The sequence below is a fragment of the Ovis canadensis genome, chromosome 19 (genome assembly GCF_042477335.2).
Source record: "Ovis canadensis isolate MfBH-ARS-UI-01 breed Bighorn chromosome 19, ARS-UI_OviCan_v2, whole genome shotgun sequence".
NCBI classification, from domain to species: Eukaryota; Metazoa; Chordata; class Mammalia; order Artiodactyla; family Bovidae; genus Ovis; species Ovis canadensis.
In genome coordinates this window covers 37062179-37085107 of record NC_091263.1, presented here as the reverse complement: position 1 = coordinate 37085107, position 22929 = coordinate 37062179, and the positions used below count along the sequence as shown (strand labels likewise).

Sequence of the window (22929 nt, the reverse complement as noted above, 5' to 3'; positions counted from 1 at the left end):
CTTTAATTCTAACCTTCAATTTTCCTATAATCTCTCTGTTACATGCTCAGAAAATTTTAAAGATTGTGTGGAAGAAATTCCAAGCTCCTCCTTTCCTTAGCAGAAAAGCATGGAAGGTGTATGTAAAGTCAGTAACAAACTCAGTCTTTAGCTCTGAAGCTTAAAGAGGGAAATGTGGAATTCCTATAACTGGAAGGGTGTGTCTGACATACTTGGAAAAAAATGGGTTTTGTATAACCACCAAGTTTATGGAGTTGGTGAGATCTTTTTATTCAGGGATGTCTCTGTTCCCTAGGGGAAAAAAAGTATCCAGAGGCTGAAAGACATTAAAACGATGTCTTGATTTCTTATTTTTAATAAATGTGATAGCCTTCTTGACATACTCGAGTTTTGTCAGTTGTATACTACTTAATATGAAGCAAGGCCAGTTTCACTCCCTTCATGAAAGTAGCTCTCAGTACAGAGGGGGTCAGACCATTGCAGTCCTCCTCTTTGCACCTTGGCTTCCTTTCTCTCCCATAAGATTAAACTGACAAGGTAAATTTCAGCCTGGGCCCTGATAAAATGGTCATGAATTCCTAATTAGCGGATTGCCCTGAATTAAGCAGCATTTTAATGCATCAGTCTGCTCCTTAGCATGTCTCACTAATACAAACAAGACAGGATGGTCCTGGAGGGAAGAAGACCTAATGTACAGTGGTGACTTATGAAGGAAGAAGGAGGGAAAAACCTTTTTTTCTGTATGTAGCCCTCTGCTAGGAGCTTCATGTGGATTATTTACGTTTAATCCTTTTAATTGACCCTCCTCCCCCAGGTAGTGGGTACAGGGCAGGTAGCATTGTCCCTCCACTAGACAGGAGAAAAATGAATACTCAACCTCAAAAATGCAAGCAATTTACCTGAAATCATACAGCTTCTAAGAAGGAGGACTTAAACTCAAGATTTATATAAATAAAACTTGCAGTGTTTCCATTATAAAATGGTCTGCAAGCTAAATCTGGACCAGGAGTGTAGAACACTGAGCCCAAAAGCCAATTTGGCACTTGAGACAGAAGGGAAAATGGAGCAAAAGGAGGCACTGCCCAGCAGTGAGGCCTCAGAGTACCGGGATCTAATTTAAGACCCAAACTTGAGATCAGTATACAGAAATAACAGTAAGCCAGAGAGAGGAAAAAGTAAAGGACTATTTGTGATAGTAAATCCATACAATCAGATGGAAGACACTGAGGCTGAAGAAGAAAAAACAATTTAAAAAAAAAGGCAGGGGGCAATGGATAGGGGTAGAACTTGGCGTAGATGCCATATTTTGCCATATACTGAGCACTTACGCTCCAGATATTGTACTTATCACTTGACTCATATTATCTCGTGTAATCTTTAACAGTTTTATGAAGTGGTTATTTTTATGAAATGAATATATCCTATTTTTCACATGGAGAAACTCAGCCTCAGTTCATCAGTCTTAATTTGAAGTCAGATCTGAAGCCAAGATTTCAGCCCTGGCTGTGAGACTCTAAAGCCCGTGACTGACCGCTGAACTGTATTTGTAGCTAAAAGCCACCCAGAGGACTGGGCTGGCCAGCTCCTTTGCTTGATTGATTTGGTTCTTCCCTGAGAGTGAGGAGCAAGAAAAGGGATAGGTTTCATGACCTTGTGAGGATCTTGAAAGGATCTTTCCACAAAAGGTGTATAAACATGGGATTAACGCCACAGACTTCTGGTAAGAAGGAACATCGCTGCCTCATTCTTTTTCTTTTGTAACCGTTAAGGTTAGTCTCACAGTTTAATCATTTCCCTGCTCTGCCTTTTAAAGCTACACCACATCATTCAGAGCACAGAGAATATAGATGCTTGAGTAATCTAATCTTACCTTTCTTGCATATCATTCAGGGGGTGGGGGGAGGGAGGCCATAGTGGGTGGAAAGGGAAGACAAACTCCCAGGGGACCTGTTATATGTTCTAGACTAAATCCCATATCTTTGTGATCTCAATAGACTTCAATTTAAAAATACATTACTTTCTATCTTATAAGAAACAAATTGGTTTAAATACCTCCTGTTCTACTGATGAAACTATAAAAAAAGTCCACTATGAGCAGTAACTAAAAATGTATGCTCCTGTATTATTTTTCCTCTGATTAGAATATGACACATAACAATGTTCTGTTTCACCAAATTTTATTCTAACTGGCTTAGATGTGTGCATGACATCTTAAGAGAGTCCTATTTGACATTCATTTTTCAATAGTAATTTTTTCCCTTCAATTATAACTGTAACATACATTCATTATAGAGTATCTGGAGAAAAATAGTAAGAAAAAATAGTTTTTATCAAAATAACCAAGTGAGATTTTGGTATACTTTCTTCTAATCTTTTTTTCCCTCTGTGTGTATATTTATATATGTATATATACAACAATTATTAAAATATACATCTTTATGTATATAGAATTTAGAATCCTGGTATAAATGGTCTTGTATATTTTTTTTCCCTTCATGCAAAAAAAAATGAGCATCTTCTCATATTATTTATTAAATTCTCATGGAAAGCCTGTTGTTAAAGTCTGTATAATCCAGTGATTATGGATATCCAGTGATTGAAAAATTCCTTCTCTTGGAAGCATTTTACCTCTCTCAAGCACTAGAGGCATAAAAATAAGCATCCTGTGCCCATGGAAGTCACAAAGGAAGATGAACATCCACATACACGCTCACCCAGTATGAGCTCGGCCACCGAGGATCAAATGGTTGCATGAAAGCACAGGAAAAAAGAACCCTAGTCAGCTGAGGAACTCAGACGTCAAATCTCACCACCTAAGCTCAGATTTAGAAGGTGAGGTGAACATTCAACAAGCCAACAATCAGAGAGAGGCAGCCTGGGTGAAGGGAACAGAGCCCCGTGATCACAGAGTGTCCTGTGGCCTGGAAGAAGGCTTCTCAGAGAAGCTGGGGGTTCTGGAGGCACTCTGGTGATGAGGAAAGGGCTACTGAAAATACAGAGTAACTCACAGGAAGCTGAAGTAGAATAGTTTTTGTGCAAGGATGAGAAGGTGAGGCTGAGGAATGCAAGGAGAGTACTGGCTCCGGAAGGAGCTTTGTCCCCAGTTTAATTCCTTTTAGCCTTTCCACACAATCCCTGGAGGAGGCCTTCCTGGGAGATAAGAGAAGCTTGCAGGAGCAACCTGATAAACCTCCCAATCCCTGGGGCCTAAACGTGGAGTCTCAACTGTGGAGATAGGTAAAACTCAAGCATTACACAGATGAGAGATTGCCCTAATTGCTACCATCAGAGAGGCCTGCAATTAGTTCGAGTTTCCTTCAGTGATCCTGGTGTCAAGGAAATAGGAAGTGCATGTTTGGAAAACGGAAACTGATGATGTGAGATTATACAGCACAAAAATTCTCTGTTCAACTTGCTCTTTACCCACTGAATACAAACATTTCTGGTTCCAAAAAAATCTGAGTTTTTTAATGTATTAAACTAGGCCTTGGGCTGGCAATAGCAATAAAGAACAAGCTGTACCTTGACATCTACTTCCAAACTCACACACTGGACCACTCTTTGTTCCCCAAAGTAAAACAGATCAGACACTGCAGTGTAATCTAATATAAAATACTTCTGAATCTAGAATCTATTCATATGAGATTTCCTTTGGATTCTTAATTTGATTAATTCCTGAGAATAGAAATTCATGACAGCAAGAAGAGACTGGTAGAGAAGTTTCTTTTTCCTAATTCTGCTCTTAAAAAGTATGTTAGTGGACATAATATTTAGTAGTATTTCCGCCCCCCCTCCCCCGCCCCCTGCACTGGGAGATCTGTCCAAGCCTGTTTATACCTTTCATCAGCTCAGTCTCTGAACTATTGGTCTCTCTCTGGAGAAAGATTCAAATAACCATTCTACAGATATTTTCATTCCAATCATTGGGAATCATCTTCATTCCTCAGACAGACAGTGTAAGTTATAGTTAGCCTCCCATTAGGTATATAAATTGAGGCAAGCAGTTTTGTAGACAATGGAAAACACTGGGCAATCCAAAAGTCAATAGTGGTTTGTTGAATGAATGAATTCATTCACAATTTTGACTTTGGAGTGAATAACAAGTTTTTGCTAGAAACAGATTCCTCTTCCCAGTTAGATTTTCTTTTGTCTGGTAATAGAGTTTTGGACTGCGGCAGGGAGCAAGCTGTGCTTTTGGTTGATTTAGGGAACAGACTGCTCTTCCTGTTTTGTTTTTTTTTTTCCTGTATTGAGGACTGGGAAATTTTGCCTTAACTTCAACCCAAGTCTGTGGGTATCATGCAACCTAAAACATCTGCTTGGACTGAGCCACTTGTGGTGACCCAGGATTGTTGGGATTTCCTGAACACACCACGCAGCAGCTTACACTGTCTGGGCATATAGCAACTATCAGTGAATTTGAGATCCTCAGACACTCCCCATGCAGATGAATACATATTCTGTTTAGTTCACTGGAGTACACCTTCCTAATTCCACGGTTATAGAAGCTTTGTTCAAAATAGCACGGCCACCCTTTTGTTTTTGTTTTTCTCATAAAACTGTGTGTTTTGAAGACAAACAAATTCATATTCAATGTATCTCATGTTTCACAACTACCAATAGCAAGGCTGGAAAAGAGTTTTGGGGAGAGTAATGCCACTAGAGGAGAAATAGGAAAAAAGCCTTGCAATGCAGCCACTATAGAAATGACATAAAATGGGGACAATTTAGACAGACAACTATCTAAGGACAGAGAGCAGAGAGATACCCACCTCCCTGAAAGCTCTGTACCATGCAACCACAGTAGGAGCAGACAAAGGACAGTTTGCTGAAAAAGAGCCTTTTAAATGGATCTTTTGTGAGTCAGTCTCCTTTCCCCTCCCATTTTCCTCATTTTCTCTAGGCAAAGTGGTCTGACATTTCTATAATCACTCCTAACCCCCTCTCTCACTTGGGTTTTCCCTTGGGGAGTGAAGACAGCTTCTAGTTGGACCTTGAAAAGTAGGTCCAGCTTTGACTAGACAGGCTTTTGTTGGTAATGTCTTGCTTTTTAATATGCTATCTAGGTTGGTTACAACTTTTCTTCCAGGGAGCAAGTGTCTTTTAATTTCTTGGCTGCAGTCACTATATGCAGTGATTTTGGAGCCCCCCAAAATAAAGTCTCACATTGTTTCCCCATCTGTTTGCCATGAAGTATGGGACCATATACCATGACCTGATTTTTCTGAATGTTGAGCTTTAAGCCAACTTTTTCACTCTCCTCTTTCACTTTCAAGAGGCTCTTTAGTTCTTCTTCACTTTCTCCCATAAGGGTGGTGTCATCTGCTTATCTGAGGTTATTGATATTTCTCCCGGCAGTCTTGATATCAGCTTGTGCTGCATCCAGACCACCATTTCTCATGCTGTACTCTGCATAGAAGTTAAATAAGCAGGGTGACAATATACAGCCTGACGTACTCCTTTTCCTATTTGGAACCAGTCTGTTGTTCTATGTCCAGTTCTAACTGTTGCTTCTTGACCTGCATACAGATTTCTCAGGAGGCAGGTCAGGTGGTCTGCTATTCCCATCTCTTTTAGAATTTTCCACAGTTTGTCATAATACACACAGTCAAAGGCTTTGGCATAGTCAATAAAGCAGAAGTAGATGTTTTTCTGGAACTTTCTTGCTTTCTCGATTATCCAACGGATGATGGCAATTTGATCTCTGTTTCCTCTGCTTTTTCTAAATCCTGCTTGAACATCTGGAATTTCATGGTTCACGTACTGCTGAAGCCTGGCTTGAAAAATTTTGAGCATTACTTTGCTCGCGTGTGAGGTGAGTACAATTGTGTGGTAGTTTGAGCATTCTTTGGCATTGCCTTTCTTTGAGACTGGTATGAAAACTGACCTTTTCCAGTCCTGTGACCACTGCTGAGTTTTTCAAATTTGCTGGCATATTGAGTGCAGCACTTTCAAAGCATCATCTTTCAGGATCTGAAATAGCTCAACTGGAATTCCATCACCTCCACTAGCTTTGTTTGTAGTGCTCCTAAGGCTCACTTGACTGTGCATTCCAGAATGTCTGGCTCTAGGTGAGTGATCAAACCATCGTGATTATCTGGGTCGTGAAGATCTTTTTTGTACAGTTCTTCTGTGTATTCTTGTCACCTCTTCTTAATAGATGGTGATTGCAGCCATGAAATTAAAAGATGCTTACTCCTTGGAAGAAAAGTTATGACCAGCCTAGATAGTATATTCAAAAGCAGAGACATTACTTTGCCCACTAAGGTCCGTCTAGTCAAAGCTATGGTTTTTCCTGTGGTCATGTATGGATGTGAGAGTTGGACTGTGAAGAAGGCTGAGTGCCGAAGAATTGATGCTTTTGAACTGTGGTGTTGGAGAAGACTCTTGAGAGCCCCTTGGACTGCAAGGAGATCCAACCAGTCCATTCTGAAGGATATCAGCCCTGGGATTTCTTTGAAAGGAATGATGCTAAAGCTGAAGCTCCAGTACTTTGGTCACCTCATGCGAAGAGTTGACTCATTGGAAAAGACTCTGATGTTGGGAGGGATTGGGGGCAGGAGGAGAAGGGGACGACCGAGGATGAGATGACTGGATGGCATCACAGACTTGATGGACGTGAGTCTGAGTGAACTCCAGGAGATGGTGATGAACAGGGAGGCCTGGTGTGCTGCGATTCATGGGGTTGCAAAGAGTCGGACACAACTGAGCGACTGAACTGAACTGAACTTAATAGCTTCTGCTTCTGTTAGGTCCATACCATTTCTGTCCTTTATTTGCCCATCTTTGCATGAAAAGTTCCCTTGGTATCTCTAATTTTCTTGAAGAGATCTCTAGTCTTTCCCATTAGATTGTTTTCTTCTATTTCTTTCATTGATCACTGAGGAAGGCTTTCTTATCTCTCCTTGCTATTCTTTGGAACTCTGAATTCAAATGGGTATTTCTTTCCTTTTCTTCTTTGCCTTTCACTTCCCTTCTTTTAACAGCTCTTTGTAAGGCCGCCTCAAACAACCATTTTGCCTTTCTGCATTTCTTTTTCTTGGGGATGGTCTTGATCCCTGCCTCCTCTACAATGTCACGAACCTCTGTCCATAGTTCTTCAGGCAGTCTGTCTATCAGATCTAATCCCTTGAATCTATTTGTCACTTCCACTGTATATTTGTAAGGGATTTGATTTAGGTCATAAATTAATGGTCTGGTGGTTTTCCCTACTTTCTTCAACTTAAGTCTGAATTTGACAATAAGGAGTTCATGCCCTGAGCCAGTCAGCTCCCGGTCTTGTTTTTGCTGACTGTATAGAGCTTCTCCATCTTCTTTTGCAATGAATATAGTCAATTTGATTTTGGTATTGACCATTTGGTGATGTCCATGTGTAGAGTCTTCTCTTGTATTGTTGGAAGAGGGTGTTTGCTATGAACAGTGCGTTCTCTTGGCAAAACTCTATTAGCCTTTGCCCTGTTTCATTCTGTACGCCACTGTCAAACTTGCCTGTTATTCCAGGTATTTCTTGACTTCCTACTTTTGCATTCCAGTCCCCTATAATGAAAAGGACATCTTTTTTGGGTGTTAGTTCTAGAAGGTCTTGTAGGTCTTCATAGAACTATTCAACTTCAGCTTCTTCAGCATTACTGGTCAGGGTTTAGAGTTGGATTACTGTGATATTGAATGGTTTGCCTTGGAAATGAGCAGAGATCCTTCTGTCATTTTTGAGATTGCATCCAAAGTCTTGCTTTTAGTTCCTATAATATATGTGTTCCTTTCTGTTTTGCTTTTAGTTCCTATAATATATGTTCCTTTCTGTTTTGCTTTAAAACCTTCTCCATACCAATATTGCTGAGTAAAACTACAGTCAGTAACCCTACCCCAAGGCCAATTCTATTCCTGAAAAGAAACATTATTTTCAAAATTTAGGGGACTTCTTCTTTTTTCTACCATCTTGTGAAGGAAAAAGATAACAAAACAGAAATAATCCATCATAATCTGTTCAAATAGCAAAGCATTCTGGTTTCCATGCAATCATTTTTAACCTGAACCATAAGTGAAAATGACAGCTGTCATAGAGAGCTTCACATATAGAATCCCCAAGCCCAACTTATATTTCTGAGCCAAAAAATACATCTGATATGTCACCAAATCTTCCCCAGGCTCAAAGGCTCTTCAAATCTCACTATATATGCTTTCTAGGGAGTTTCAATGTAGGATGAAATGAGGTCTTCAGATGGAATAATACACATGGTATCCTGAGAGAGTTCCTTTCACTCCACACAGATCATTTCCATTATTGAGTATCTGCTGAGTCCTGGACATGATCACAGAGTAGTTGTGTCTACGAGTTAAGGCTGAGTGGCATGATGGGGAGAAATGACATTAAGATACGGGTGAAGGAAAAAACATGCTTCAGATGTCAACCAGTGGGAGTCCTGGAGAGCATCCTTGATTCAAGTGGCTGCCACTTCCAACTTAGGGAAAAAAAATGTAGGGGATATAAAGAAAAGAGAGGTCATTTAGAAATGTGGGGAGCAGGACAAGAGGAATTACTTTTGTGGAAGCAGTGTTGCCTATCTAGGAAGCAACACTGTGAGAGGATACCAGAGAATGAATTACATTTGAACTCAGGAAAGAGGGGAAGGAGTGAGCAAAAGCATGAGGCAGAAGAAGTCTCAAAGAAAATACAAATTATGGGGTACTCACAATAGTGTTTGCAGCAGTAATTAGTCCAGTTTGCTGGATCAGGGGAGAGAGAGGTGGTAAAAATAACAACCTTCTGTTGAGCCTTTATGTTGTTGGCATAAAAGTGAGCCCTTTTATGCATTATTTTAATGAATCTTCAAAACAACCCCCATGAGACAGTTTCCACTGTTTGCTCCATGAGAAAACAGGAGGTTTAGAAAGATTAAGCAATTTGCCCAAGGTCATCCAAGAGGCAGAATCAGATACTTAATCCCAGAATCTATGCTCACAACCACAACACTATTCTAGAATTTGACGGTAAGAACACTTAATTGCAGAGTGAATGCTTAAGACTTTATTCTTCAAGTGTTAGGGAGCTGGTGAAGGGTTTGAACAATAATGACATAATCAATGTCATTCTTTGGGAAGGTAAAGAGATTAATAATCACAGATCAAGGGTCCAAAATATACACAAAAAAAAACACCCCCCAGAACTTATGTAGAGTGGAAAAAAAAAAAAAGTACAACATTCAAGAACAAAGGCTCTTTCCCAAGCTTGACTACCATTAAGGAATTGAAGCAGTCTGTGAGAATCTCCATCCCTCCCCACCCTCATCTCATGTATGTCTCTAGGTCATCAAACTTTGGGCACCAGAACAAAGGAGGCTAGAGAGATGAGTGACTCAAATCCTCACAGGTGGCTGATGGAAAGTTTAACACACATATTGCCTCAACTTTTAAAGCTGTATAGAAACAAAAATGAATCACTGGAGAAGGAGTACACAGGTCGGAGATTATCTAGGGCAAATGATTCATCTCGGTGCATATTCCTACTATCTCCTGACCTCCTTTCTGCCTCTAAAATCAGTTTAGATTTTTAAAACTGACCAAAAAAGATGTACTTTTAAAGCAATTTAAACAAAACAAAATGTGAGAGGTCTTCACCAGAAAAGTAAAGAGATAAGCAAATTACTTTTCAAATTTAAAAAGAATCTATTTGGTGAATTGCCTATTTCAGTGCTACCAGACATGTATAATAAAGCTCCTTAGGAAGTTCCCATTGATAAAAGACAGGCCCACATGTTCACTATCACATGTCAGCTTATTTATTTCTTGTCCATAATTGGTATCTTTAAAATCACATTCGTGGGAAATTGCCTGTTTGGTTATTGGAATTTGAAAGCTCATGAGCAGTTATTAAGCATCTTGGCAAATGTGGTCAAATGCTGTCATAAAGGAACAGGAAGATTAGATTACAGTTCATATAGTTCATTCATTTCACTAATAGGCCTTTATTGAGCCCCTACTTTTTGTCAGGCACTGTGCTGGGCGCTGGGTACACAAGAAGAGCAAAGCAGACTCGGTTCCCGCGTGCCTCGAGCTTTTATGTTTCTGATGGGCAACCGGAGAGAAGTTAAATAATTAGTGAACTAATTGTAGCTTATGACAAGTCTTATGAAGAAAATGAAAGTACTGAATAAAAATAACTGGTGTGGGACAAAGAGGTTGGTCTGTTCCTTTCCCCCAGCGTGGCTACATACATCTACATTAGCTGTAGAACAACCTAATACGAGGAGATGCAATACCTTGGTGCTGGCACTGCAGCAAGAGCTGACTGTACACTGATGAGGATGCTTTGTTGGTTAAATATCTCCCTAGAAAAGGATGCACAGCAGTTTGCAAATGGCACTTCCATTCATCACTGCAGCACTTCTGAGAGGTGAGAGGGAGGTTCAAGCCTCATTACCTTTTCTTTAAAAAAAGAGGAAGGGCAATAACTAGAGAACTACTGCCAGCCAAATACCAAGGAGCAAAGCAGCTGTAGGGCTGATGCAGTAGCTGAGCTCAACTCCCCTGTTCCTAGCTGTTTCCACTAGACTGTTCATCCTGCCCTTCACTGTAGCTTAGGAACTCACACATGGCTAGAGGTTCTGGAAATAAACCAATTCAAACTAACTCAGCAAAAAGGGCTAATTTGTTACACCAAGAAAATTGCTCCCAGTAGTCACTCATATGAAGTTTGATTGCCTAAACTTATAAAATTTCCTATGTGAGAAATCTAAAAAGTGGAATCACAGACTGAATAATTCTCTTTTGATTATTTTGCCTGGTTTTTTCCCTTCTTTTACAACAACAACAACAACAATGAATAATAACCTTCCATTGGAAATTTCTTTGATATGAATCACAGTTGCCACATCCAACGGAATTTATTATAAGGCAAAGTCATCTTGAATCCCATATCCAGAAGAAAAGATCCAGTTATTCAAATAACCAAGTTCAGTTCAGTCACTCAGTCGTGTCCAACTCTTTGCAACCCCATGAATCGCAGCACGCCAGGCCTCCCTGTACATCACCATCTCCCGGAGTTCACTCAGACTCACGTCCATCGAGTCAGTGATGCCATCCAGCCATCTCATCCTCTGTCGTCCCCTTCTCCTCCTGCCCCCAATCTCTCCCAGCATCAGAGTCTTTTCCAATGAGTCAACTCTTTGCATGAGGTGGCCAGAGTACTGGAGCTTCAGCTTTAGCATCATTCCTTCCAAAGAAATCCCAGGGTTGATCTCCTTCAGAATGCACTAGTTGGATCTCCTTGCAGTCCAAGGGGCTCTCGAGAGTCTTCTCCAACACCACAGTTCAAAAGCATCAATTCTTCGGCGCTCAGCCTTCTTCACAGTCCAACTCTCACATCCATACATGACCACAGGAAAAACCATAGCCTTGACTAGACGGACCTTAGTGGGCAAAGTAATGTCTCTGCTTTTGAATATACTATCTAGGCTGGTCATAACTTTTCCAAGGAGTAAGCATCTTTTAATTTCATGGCTGCAGTCACCATCTGCAGTGATTCTGGAGCCCAAAAAAATAAAGTCAGTCACTGTTTCCACTGTTTCCCCATCTATTTCGCATGAAGTGATGGGACCGGATGCCATGATCTTCATTTTCTGAATGTTGAGCTTTAGGCCAACTTTTTCACTCTCCTCTTTCACTTTCGTCAAGAGGCTTTTTAGTTCCTCTTCACTTTTTGCCATAAGGGTGGTGTCATCTGTATATCTGAGGTTATTGATATTTCTCCCGGCAATCTTGATTCCAGCTTGTGTTTCTTCCAGTCCAGCATTTCTCATGATGTACTCTGCATATAAGTTAAATAAGCAGGGTGACAATATACAGCCTTGTCGTACTCCTTTTCCTATTTAGAACCAGTCTGTTGTTTCATGTCTAGTTCTAACTGCTGCTTCCTGACCTGCATACAGATTTCTCAAGAGGCAGGTCAGGTGGTCTGGTATTCCCAGCTCTTTCAGAATTTTCCACAGTTTATTGTGATCCACACAGTCAAATGCTTTGACATAGTCAATAAAGCAGAAATAGATGTTTTTCTGGAACTCTCTTGCTTTTTTGATGATCCAGCAGATGTTGGCAATTTGATCTCTGGTTCCTCTGCCTTTTCTAAAACCAGCTTGAACATCAGGGAGTTCACAGTTCATGTATTGCTGAAGCCTGGCTTGGAGAATTTTGAGCATTACTTTACTAGCATGTGAGATGAGTGCAATTGTGCGGTAGTTTGAGCATTCTTTGGCATTGCATTTCTTTGGAATTGGAATGAAAACTGACCTTTTCCAGCCCTGTGGCCACTGCTGAGGTTTCCAAATTTGCTGGCGTATTGAGTGCAGCACTTTCACAGCATCATCTTTCAGGATTTGAAATAGCTCAACTGGAATTCCATCACCTCCACTAGCTTTGTTCGTAGTGATGCTTCCTAAGGCCCACTTGACTTCACATTCCAAGATGTCTGGCTCTAAATTAGTGATCACATCATCATGATTATGTGGGTTGTGAAGATCTTTTTTGTACAGTTCTTCCGTGTATTCTTGCCACCTCTTCTTAACATCTTCTGCTTCTGTTAGGTCCATACTATTTCTGTCCTTTATCAAGCCCATCTTTGCATGAAATATTCCCTTGGTATCTCTAATTTTCTTGAAGAGATCTCTAGTCTTTCCCATTCTGTTGTTTTCCTCTATTTCTATGCATTGATCGCTGAAGAAGGCTTTCTTATCTCTTCTTGCTATTCTTTGGAACTCTGCATTCAGATGTTTATATCTTTCCTTTTCTCATTTGCTTTTCACCTCTCTTCTTTTCACAGCTATTTGTAAGGTCTCCCCAGACAGCCATTTTGCTTTTTTGCATTTCTTTTCCCTGGTGATGGTCTTGATCCCTGTCTCCTGTACAATGTCATGAACCTCAGTCCATAGTTCATCAGGCACTCTATCTATCAGATCTAGGCCCTTAAATCTATTTCTCACTTCCACTGTATAATCATAAGGGATTTGATTTAGGTCACACCTGAATGGTCTAGCGGTTTTCCCTACTTTCTTCAATTTGAGTCTGAATTTGGTAATAAGGAGTTCATGATCTGAGCCACAGTCAGCTCCTGGTCTTGTTTTTGTTGACTGTATACAGCTTCTCCATCTTTGGCTGCAAAGAATATAATCAATCTGATTTCAGTGTTGACCATCTGGTGATGTCCATGTGTAGAGTCTTCTCTTGTATTGTTGGAAGAGGGTGTTTGCTATGACCAGGGCGTTTTCTTGGCAAAACTCTATTAGTCTTTGCCCTGCTTCATTCTGCATTCTAAGGCCAAATGTGCCTGTTACTCCAGGTGTTTCTTGACTTCCTACTTTTGCATTCCAGTACCCTATAATGAAAAGGACAATTTTTTTGGGTGTTGGTTCTAAAAGTTCTTATAGGTCTTCATAAAACCGTTCAACTTCAGCTTCTTCAGCATTATTGGTTGTGGCATAGACTTGGATACCTGTGGTATTGAATGGTTTGCCTTGGAGACAAACAGATCATTCTGTTGTTTTTGAGATTGCATCCAAGTACTGCATTTCGGATTCTTTTGTTGACCATGATGGCTACTCCATTTCTTCTGAGGGATTCCTGCCCACAGTAGTAGATATAATGGTCATCTCAGTTAAATTCACCCATTCCAGTCCATTTTAGTTTGCTGATTCCTAGAATGTTGATGTTCACCCTTGCCATCTCTTGTTTGACCACTTCCAATTCGCCTTGATTCATGGACCTGACATTCCAGGTTCCTATGCAATATTGCTCTTTACAGCATCGGATCTTGCTTCTATCACCAGTCACATCCACAGCTGGGTATTGTTTTTGCTTTGGCTCCATCCCTTTATTCTTTCTGGAGTTATTTCTCCACTGATCTCCAGTAGCATATTGGGCACCTAACGACCTGGGGAGTTCCTCTTTCGGTATCCTATCATTTTGCCTTTTCCTACTGTTCATGTGGGTTCTCAAGGCAAGAATACTGAAGTGGCTTGCCAGTCCCTTCTCCAGTGGACCACATTCTGTCAGACCTCTCCACCATGACCCGCCCTGGGTTGCCCCGCAGGCATGGCTTGGTTTCATTGAGTTAGACAAGGCTGTGGTCCTAGTGTGATTAGATTGACTAGTTTTCTGTGGGTATGGTTTCAGTGTGTCTGCCCTCTGATGCCCTCTTGCAACACCTACCATCTTCCTTGGGTTTCTCTTATCTTGGGCGTGGGGTATCTCTTCACGGCTGCTCCAGCAAAGCACAGCCGCTGCTCCTTACCTTGGACAAGGAGTATCTCCTTACCGCCGCCATTCCTGACCTTCAACGCACACTTAAGCGCAGGTGGCTGCGAGCAGAGAGGAGCTACCCCACGTCCGAGGTCAGGGGCAGCGGCCTAGAGTGCCAGGCTGTGACGGTGCAGGAACAGCAGAGAGGAGCTACCCTGCGACCGACGTCAGGGGCGATGGCTGAGAGGAGCTACCCTGCGTCGGAGGTCAGGGGCGGCTGGGAGGAGCTACCCCGCTTCCGAGGTCAGGGGCGGCCAGTAGGAGCCACCCACGCCCGAGGCCAGGGCCAGCGGCCGGGAGGAGCAACCGGAGGAGCAGTTGCTGTGCAGGCACAGGAGGGCCTAGAGGAGCTATCCCACGTTGAAGGTCAAATAACCAAAGAACTTTAGAGAATCATAGATGAATGTCTAAAAGGGGTGAAGTATAATCAAAGAATAGTTAAAAATCTGTAAGATTCCAGACATGGTTTGAAGCCAAGAAAAGTAAAATAACCTATCAAAGGTTGTATACATATTGAGTCAGAACTCAAATTCCAGTTCCTTGGTTCTCAATCCAGTGCTCTGTTGCAGGTATTAGAAACTCTACTCAATAGTCAACACATCCCTGGGACACAGTGAAGAGATAATGTGGCTTCAGAAAGTAAAGGACATACTGTTTATCACATATCAAGACAACAACCTGTAGGTAAGCAGGGCAATGACTCCATTACTGAAATGCTTAATACTTTTTACATTTTAAAAGTTTTGCCACAATTAAGACATACACAAAAGCTACAAAATAGTACAAAAAAATTCCCAGATACTTTTCACCCAGATATACCAAATGAGAACATTTTACTACTTTTGTTTTATTCTGTCTCTCTCTTTTGAACTATTTGTTTCTTATATGATGTTCCTCCATCCTTAAATAATTCAGTGTGCATTTCTTAAAAATAAGAAAATTCCTCAAGTATTCTAACCACAAAAAATAAGAATATTCTTCTACATAACCACAGTACAATTTATAAAATCAGGACCATTAATACCGAGAAAATACTATTATATAAACCCTTATTCAGATTTTTCAGTTGCCTTAATAATGTGCTTTACAGAAAAATAAAAACTCAAGATCATGTATTTCATTTAGTTTTCATGTATTTTTAGTCTCCTTTATTCTGGAATAGTTCTTGAAATCTTACTTTGTAATCCATGACATTGGCATTTTTTTAAAGAGGACAGGCCAGTTATTTTATAGACTGTCCTTTAATTTGGTTCTGTCACTTTTTTTCATGATTAAAGTTATGCTGCTTTGGCAGGAATACACTGAGATCCTCTCAATGCATCCTATTGAAAGGCACATAAATATGTCCCATTGACCAATTAAATAATTTGATTAAGGTGATGTCTATCAGATTTCTCCACTGTCAAGCTATTCTTTTACCCTCTGTAATGATCTTGTAGAGAAATACTTTGAGGTGATGTAAACTGTTTTTCCCTGGTTTTAGCATCCACTGAACTTTCTTGATTGAATCAGTTATTAGTATAATGTTTGCCAAATAGTAATTTTGTGATTCTATCCTCCCTTCTTCATTTGGTAGTTGGATTTGGCTGTAAGGAAGAACTTTCCCTTCTTATTTGTTTGTTGATTGTTTATCAGTGGACTGGTGGATTCTTACTTTATTCAATAGGTTGTGATCATTTATAATCATTTTGCTATCTCGATTTGGCTAGTGGGAGTTCCTTCAAGTTGGCCCCTGTGTTCTTTTGACCTGCTGTCATCATTTTAGAGTACTCAAAGATTCAGTCTTCTACACATTTACAGATATTAAGCAGCTGAGCTAAGAAGAAGACCCTGAGATTTGAATGCAAGTGTAGATCTTCCTTGACTTGCTTTGGGGTTATGTCCCAATAAACCCATCATAAGTTGAAAACATTGCCAGTTTAAAGTACACTTCATACATCTAACCTACTGAACATCATAGATTAGCTTAGCTTACCTTACATGCTTTTACAACACTTGGCCTATAGTTGGGCAAAATCATCCAACACAAAACCTATTTTATAATAAAGTATTGAATATCTTCTGTAATGTAGTGAATACTATCAGTTCAGTTCAGTTCAGTTCTGTTGCTCAGTCATGTCCGACTCTTTGCGACCCCATGAATCGCAGCCTGCCAGGTCTCCCTGTCCATCACCAACTCCCGGAGTTCACTCAGACTCACATCCATCGAATCAGTGATGCAATCCAGCCATCTCATCCTCTGTCATCCCCTTCTCCTCCTGCCCCCAATTCCTCCCAGCATTAGAGTCTTTTCCAATGAGTCAACTCTTCACATGAGGTAGCCAAAGTACTGGAGTTTCAGCTTTAGCATCATTCCTTCCAAAGCAATTCCAGGGTTGATCTCCTTCAGAATGCACTGGTTGGATCTCCTTGCAGTCCAAGGGGCTCTCAAGAGTCTTCTCCAACACTACAATTCAAAAGCATCAATTCTTTGGCGCTCAGCCTTCTTCACAGTCCAACTCTCACATCCATACATGACCACAGGAAAAACCATAGCCTTGACTAGATGGACCTTAGTGGGCAAAGTAATGTCTCTGCTTTTGAATATACTATCTAGGTTGGTCATAACTTTTCTTCCAAGGAGTAAGCATCTTTTAATTTCATGGCTGCACTCACCATCTGCAGTGATTTTGGAGCCCCAAAAAAGTCTGACACTGTTTCCACTGTTTGCCCATCTATTTCCCATGAAGTGATGGGACCGGATGCCATGATCTTCGTTCTCTGAATGTTGAGCTTTAGGCCAACTTTTTCACTCTCCACTTTCACTTTCATCAAGAGGCTTTTTAGTTCCTCTTCACTTTTTGCCATAAGGGTGGTGTCATCTGCATATCTGAGGTGATTGATATTTCTCCCGGCAATCTTGATTCCAGCTTGTGTTTCTTCCTGTCCAGCATTTCTCATGATGTACTCTGCATATAAGTTAAATAAGCAGGGTGACAATATACAGCCTTGTCATACTCCTTTTCCTATTTAGAACCAGTCTGTTGTTTCATGTCTAGTTCTAACTGCTGCTTCCTGACCTGCATACAGATTTCTCAAGAGGCAGGTCAGGTGGTCTGATATTCCCATCTCTTTCAGAATTTTCCACAGTTTATTGTGATCCACACAGTCTGGAAGTGAAAAACAGAGGGCTTGTCTGAGTATGGAATGGTTGTTTATTCTTGTGAGTGGTTGACCATGAGATGCAGTTCACTAAAGCTGCTCAAAATCAAGAGAAAATACCACATGTCGCTAACCTGGGGAAAGATAAAAATTCAAAATACAATTTCTACTGAATGTATATCACTTTCACACCACTGTAATGTAAAACAGTCATAAGCTGGGAACCATATGTATTTGAATTTGGGAGAGTATTCCAGGAAATAGGGTGTAGTGAAATAGGAAAAGGTGAGGAAACCAGGAAAGGGTATATTAATGAGCAAGTAATTAATGTGGCTAGCTAGAGCAAAGCCCCGCTGGGAAAGTCTAGAAATGGTACAGAATGTATGCTCAGAGCCATCTCACTCAAGGAGTGGTAGAATTGGGGTATTTTACACTGAGATAGGCAGAATTATGGCCCCCAAATATATCCACGTTCTATTGACCAGAAACTGTGGATACGTTGTTACTTTACAAATGGGATATGATAAAATTAAGGAAGGACATTGAGATGAGGAGATTATCCTGGATTATCCAAATGGGTCCAGTGTAACCCTATTAAGAAGGTGGCAAGAGAGTTGAAGTCAGATAAGAAAATATGACCATGGAAGCTGAGGTCAAAGTAATTGGAGGCCACAAATCAAAGAAGTTTAAAAGCTAGAAGAAGTGAGGAGACAATTCTCCCCTAGGTCTTTGAAGAAGAGCACAGCCCTGCTAATACCTTGATTTAGTTCCATTGGACTTGTGTTACAGAGTTCTGACCTTCAAAACCATAAGATAATACATTTGTGTTTATTTGAGTTTGTGGTAATTTGATGAAGAGGAAACCGATACAGGTACCAACTCTTGTAATCCATTGTTGGTTAGGGACTGCTCCTGGGCTGATAATGCCCTAGGACTTCTGGTTTAAAGGCAGGTAAGTGCACTAAAGTGATCAAAACAAGCCTTCAAGCAGAGAGAAGCATGTAGGCTTCTACACCTCAGGTTGGTGTTCCTCCAACAACGTAATAAGGGCAGAGCAACCACTCCCTCTATTGTTATCACCAAACCCCAGCCTATCTCCTAACCCCCTCCCAGGGCAGCAAGCACTCTGTCTTCCACCACAACAATTCAATCAGTAAATAAACAGTGGGGAATATTATGGAAAGAGGCAGAAGAACTCTTGGCCATGCCTCTCTGGGGATCTCATCTTGTGATGTTATTTTCTTGCTAAGGATTCTTTGAAATTTGAGATAAATGGCCTTGTCTGTTATCACTGGAAAAGGCCCCAGTTAAGGACAGTTCAGTTCAATTGCTCAGTTGTGTCTGACTCTTTGCAACCCCATGGACTGCAGCACACTAGGCCTCCCTGTCCATCACCAACTCATAGAATTTACTCAAAACTCATGTCCATTGAGTCACTGGTGCCATCCAACCATCTCATCCTCTGTCGTCCCATTCTCCTCCCTCTGCCCTCAATCTTTTCCAGCATCAGTGTCTTTTCCAATGAGTCAGTTCTTCGCATCAGGTGGCCAAAGTATTGGAGTTTCAGCTTCAGCATCAGTCCTTCCAATGAATATTCAGAACTGATTTCCTTTAGGATGGACTGGTTGGATCTCCTTGATGTCCAAGAGACTCTCAAGAGTGTTCTGCAACACCACAGTTGAAAAACATCAATTCTTTGGGGCTCAGCTTTCTTTATAGGCCAACTCTCACATCCATACGTAACTACCAGAAAAACCATTGTTTTGACTAGACAGACCTTTGTTGGCAAAGTAATGTTTCTGCTTTTTAATATGCTGTCTAGGTTGGTCATAACTTTTCTTCCAAGGAGCAAGCGTCTTTTAATTTCATGGCTGCAGTCACCATCTGCAGTGATTTTGGAGATTAAAAAAAATAGTCTGTCACTGTTTCCACTGCTTCCCCATCTACTTGCCATGAAGTGATGGGACCGGATGCCATGATCTTAGTTTTCTGAATGTTGGGTTTTAAGCCAACTTTTTCACTCTCCTCTTTCACTTTCATCAAGAGGCTTTTTAGTTCCTCTTCACTTTCTGCCATAAGTGTGGTGTCATCTGCATATCTGAGGCTATTGATATTTCTCCCGGCAGTCTTGATTCCAGTTTGTGCTTCATCCCGCCCAGCATTTCTCATTATGTACTCTGCATATAAATTAAATAAGCAGGGTGACAATATACAGCCTAGAGGACAGGGACTTACAATTTACTGGTGTCATTGATAAAATTTCACTTTACAACATTTTCTGCAAGGTTTAATACTAAGTATCACAGATGAAACAAAATGTTAGTTTACAAACATCTATAGAGCGATGGACAGAAGAGCCTGACAGGCTACAGTCATGGGGTCGCAAAGAGTCAGACATGACTGAGTGACTTAACACGTTCACCATTTTTCACTTTTTTCCACAGAGCAAGCTCATGAAAACTGAAGGCTCTCAATTTATGCTAGAGTCACAAAAGGAGACTGTAAAAATATTCTAAAAAATATTGGAGAATGTTACTATTTGGCACTATTCATAGAAGGAAATATAGAATCTAAGCAGTATATACAGATATGGAGGATATGTAGAAATTGAAGTTCTTGCCCATTGCTGGTGGAAACATAAAATGGTGTTGTGGAAAATAGCCTGGAAGTTCCTCAAAAGGTTAAATATAGAATTATCATACATATGACCCAGAAATTCTGTCCCTAGATATACACCCAAGAAAAAAACACATGCCCACACAAAAAGTTATAATGAATATTCACAGCAACATTATAATCGACTAAAAGTGGAAACCACTCAAATGTCCATTAATTTATGAATGGATAACAAAATGTGAACATGCTAGTCACTCAGTTGTGTCCGACTCTTCGCACCTCCATGGACTCTAACCCCCCAAGCTCCTCTGTCCTTGGGATTCTTCAGGCAAGAATACTGGAGCAGGTTGCCAGTTCCTTTGCCAAACAAAATGTGGTATATATTATAATAAAATATTATTCTTCCATAAAAAGGAATGAAGTACTGGTCCATGATGGTACATGGCTAAACCTTAATAACACTACGTGAGAGAAGCTATTCACAAAGGGACATTGATTATACAATTCTATTTATATGAAAAGTCAAGAATAGGCCAATCCTTTGGGGAAAAAAATCTATAACAAGTAGTCAGAGGCTTGGGGATGGAGGGGAGAATAGGAGTGACTGCTAATGGGTATAACATTTCTTTAGGGGGGATGAAAACACTCCACAACTAGTGGAGATGGCTGCACAGCTTTGTGAATATACTAAAATAAAAAATGCCAAAGTATATACTTTTAAAAGGTAAATTTTATGGTACATGAATTATATCTCAATCAAAATATATAAAAAACAACAGAGAGAGAATAAATGGTATACTACTTTATTTCAAAGACTGAAACTTCTACAGCAACCATCGTATGTATAAAGCATTATAGCTCTTCCAAAAATGCTACTAAATTTTAATTAATAAAGCATGCTATTTTCCAGAAATTCCTAAAGGAGGTGTACTTGTGATTGGAAATTTTCTACTGAATCTTGTTTCTAAGTCTATTAAGTTCATGTTATTATCTACCCAGCACCAGCCTGACTCTAGGTGAGGATTTAAGAAGAGTAGAGGGAATATTATCTGAGCATATTATTCTTTTGCTTAAAAACCACCAGTAACTTACCATTCCCTGTAGCATAGTCTCCTGGAGGAGGGCATGGCAACCTACTGCAGTATTTTTGCTGGGAGAATTCCAAGGACAGAGGAGACTGGCAGGTTGCAGTCCATAGGATTGCACAGAGTTGGACATGACTGAAGTGACTTAACACGCACACAAAACTTAGGCTATCTTTCTAGTATGCCATATCGTGCCTTCACAATCTGGTCTATTTCCATAGCCTCTTTACCCACCACTCCTCAAGAGGCTCCCTCCCTCCAGGTATCCCAGTTCATCCTGACAACTCCTTAACTTGGATGCCATACCATCCTTTTTGCATTGCTAAAGCCCATCTCTCTATATGAATGCTCCTCACCTTGCACCCTGTCTGGGAAGGAGAACTGCGTAACACCTGTTAATGGTCGCCACCCATGAGGATGTGTATTCAAGGGAATGCTTGGTCTCCTGATCTGCTACAGATGGGACCATCAGTTTATTCTGTGTATCTTGGTTCCTGGCGCATGTGTGACACATAGGACACATTCTGCAAACATCTGTTAGCTGAATGCAAGAATGAACATTTGGATGAGATGTCTAAAAATCTAATTTAGAAGGCGAGAGGAAGTCTGATCTAGTATCCAAACTCCTCATCTGACAGCAAGCAGACTTGCCTTACAATTCTGGCCCCATCCTTCACTCGCTGTGTGAACTTAGGCAAGTCATTTGCATTACCCAGGCCTTGATTTCCACATTTGAAACTGAGGAACTTGGACAAATGGCGTGCAATGTGTTTTTCAATTCTAACTTTCTAAAATTTTAGAATTTTAGGCAATCTTGCAGCTGAGAAATACCTAGACAGCACAGAGTCAAATACTAAATTGTTTCATCGAGATTCCTACATCTGAGGTTCAGAGGAGGAAAGAATAGATGGGGAAATTTTGCAGAAAGGCAAAGAAAACATCAAACAAACCTTTTCTATCACCTGCTAGGATCTGCTTCACATTAAACCATGTATATAGAACTAAGTCCAGCTGCACATTACTGTGTCTAATAATTCTATTCTCCCAATTCTTCTTTCATGCTTTATTCCTTTCCCCCTCTTTCTCTAGAAGCACAGTACTCCTGAGAGTTGAAAATTAAGTTTTCAAGAAGAAATAAAAAGAAGTGACTTTATTTTGCCTAAAGAAACCAAGTTGAGAGGCAGCAATAATTGTACACGTAAGAACAGATAGCAGGCTTCTTCACTGCAGTTTCATCAAATCCCATTTTTCACCAAAATGATCTACAAAGTTGGGCTCTAGAAACATGAATTAAAGATGCTCAAGACAAGAATGCTGCATTTAAAGCCCTCATTTTAATTGCAAAGTTTTTAGGAGTACAGGCTCTGGAGGCAAACAGCCTAGGGTCAAATATAGGCTCTGCTGCTTACTTTGGACAAGAACTTAACCTCTTTGAGTCTTAACATCTCTGAAAAATGAGGATAATTATAGTAATTACCTCCATAGGATACTACTATAAAAATGTAAGAGATAATATTAATATATGTAAAATAATCAGCAACCTATAAGCATAGCTGATATTTCTCAAACATGTAATAATTTTAAAGGAAACAACATATTCTTAGACATATAGTCTTTTCCTATTAAACTGTTAGGCTACAAGATTGCCATTCTAGAGACTTTTTTTTTTTTTCTATTTGAGATCCATATAAAAGTTTCATATGTGGACAGTGGCAAAACTTTATGGACACAAATTATGAAAATATTAGTTTAGATAGACTTTTGCGGAATTGCTAGTATTAGGGCTTCTCAGGTGGTGCAG

The 22929-nt window shown here is 40.3% G+C and overlaps 2 long non-coding RNA genes across 2 annotated transcripts in view; one reads left to right on the top strand and one right to left on the bottom strand.

The window, feature by feature from the left end:
• LOC138424620 (uncharacterized) overlaps positions 1 to 22929 on the bottom strand; it is a 694361-nt gene that overhangs the window by 271900 nt on the left and 399532 nt on the right. The gene's annotated exons all lie outside the window — the stretch shown is intronic.
• LOC138424623 (uncharacterized) overlaps positions 14856 to 22929 on the top strand; it is a 56697-nt gene continuing 48623 nt past the window's right edge. The window contains exon 1 of the long non-coding RNA XR_011250890.1: positions 14856 to 14970. This is a non-coding gene — a long non-coding RNA (uncharacterized lncRNA). The remainder of the gene's footprint in view (positions 14971 to 22929) is intronic.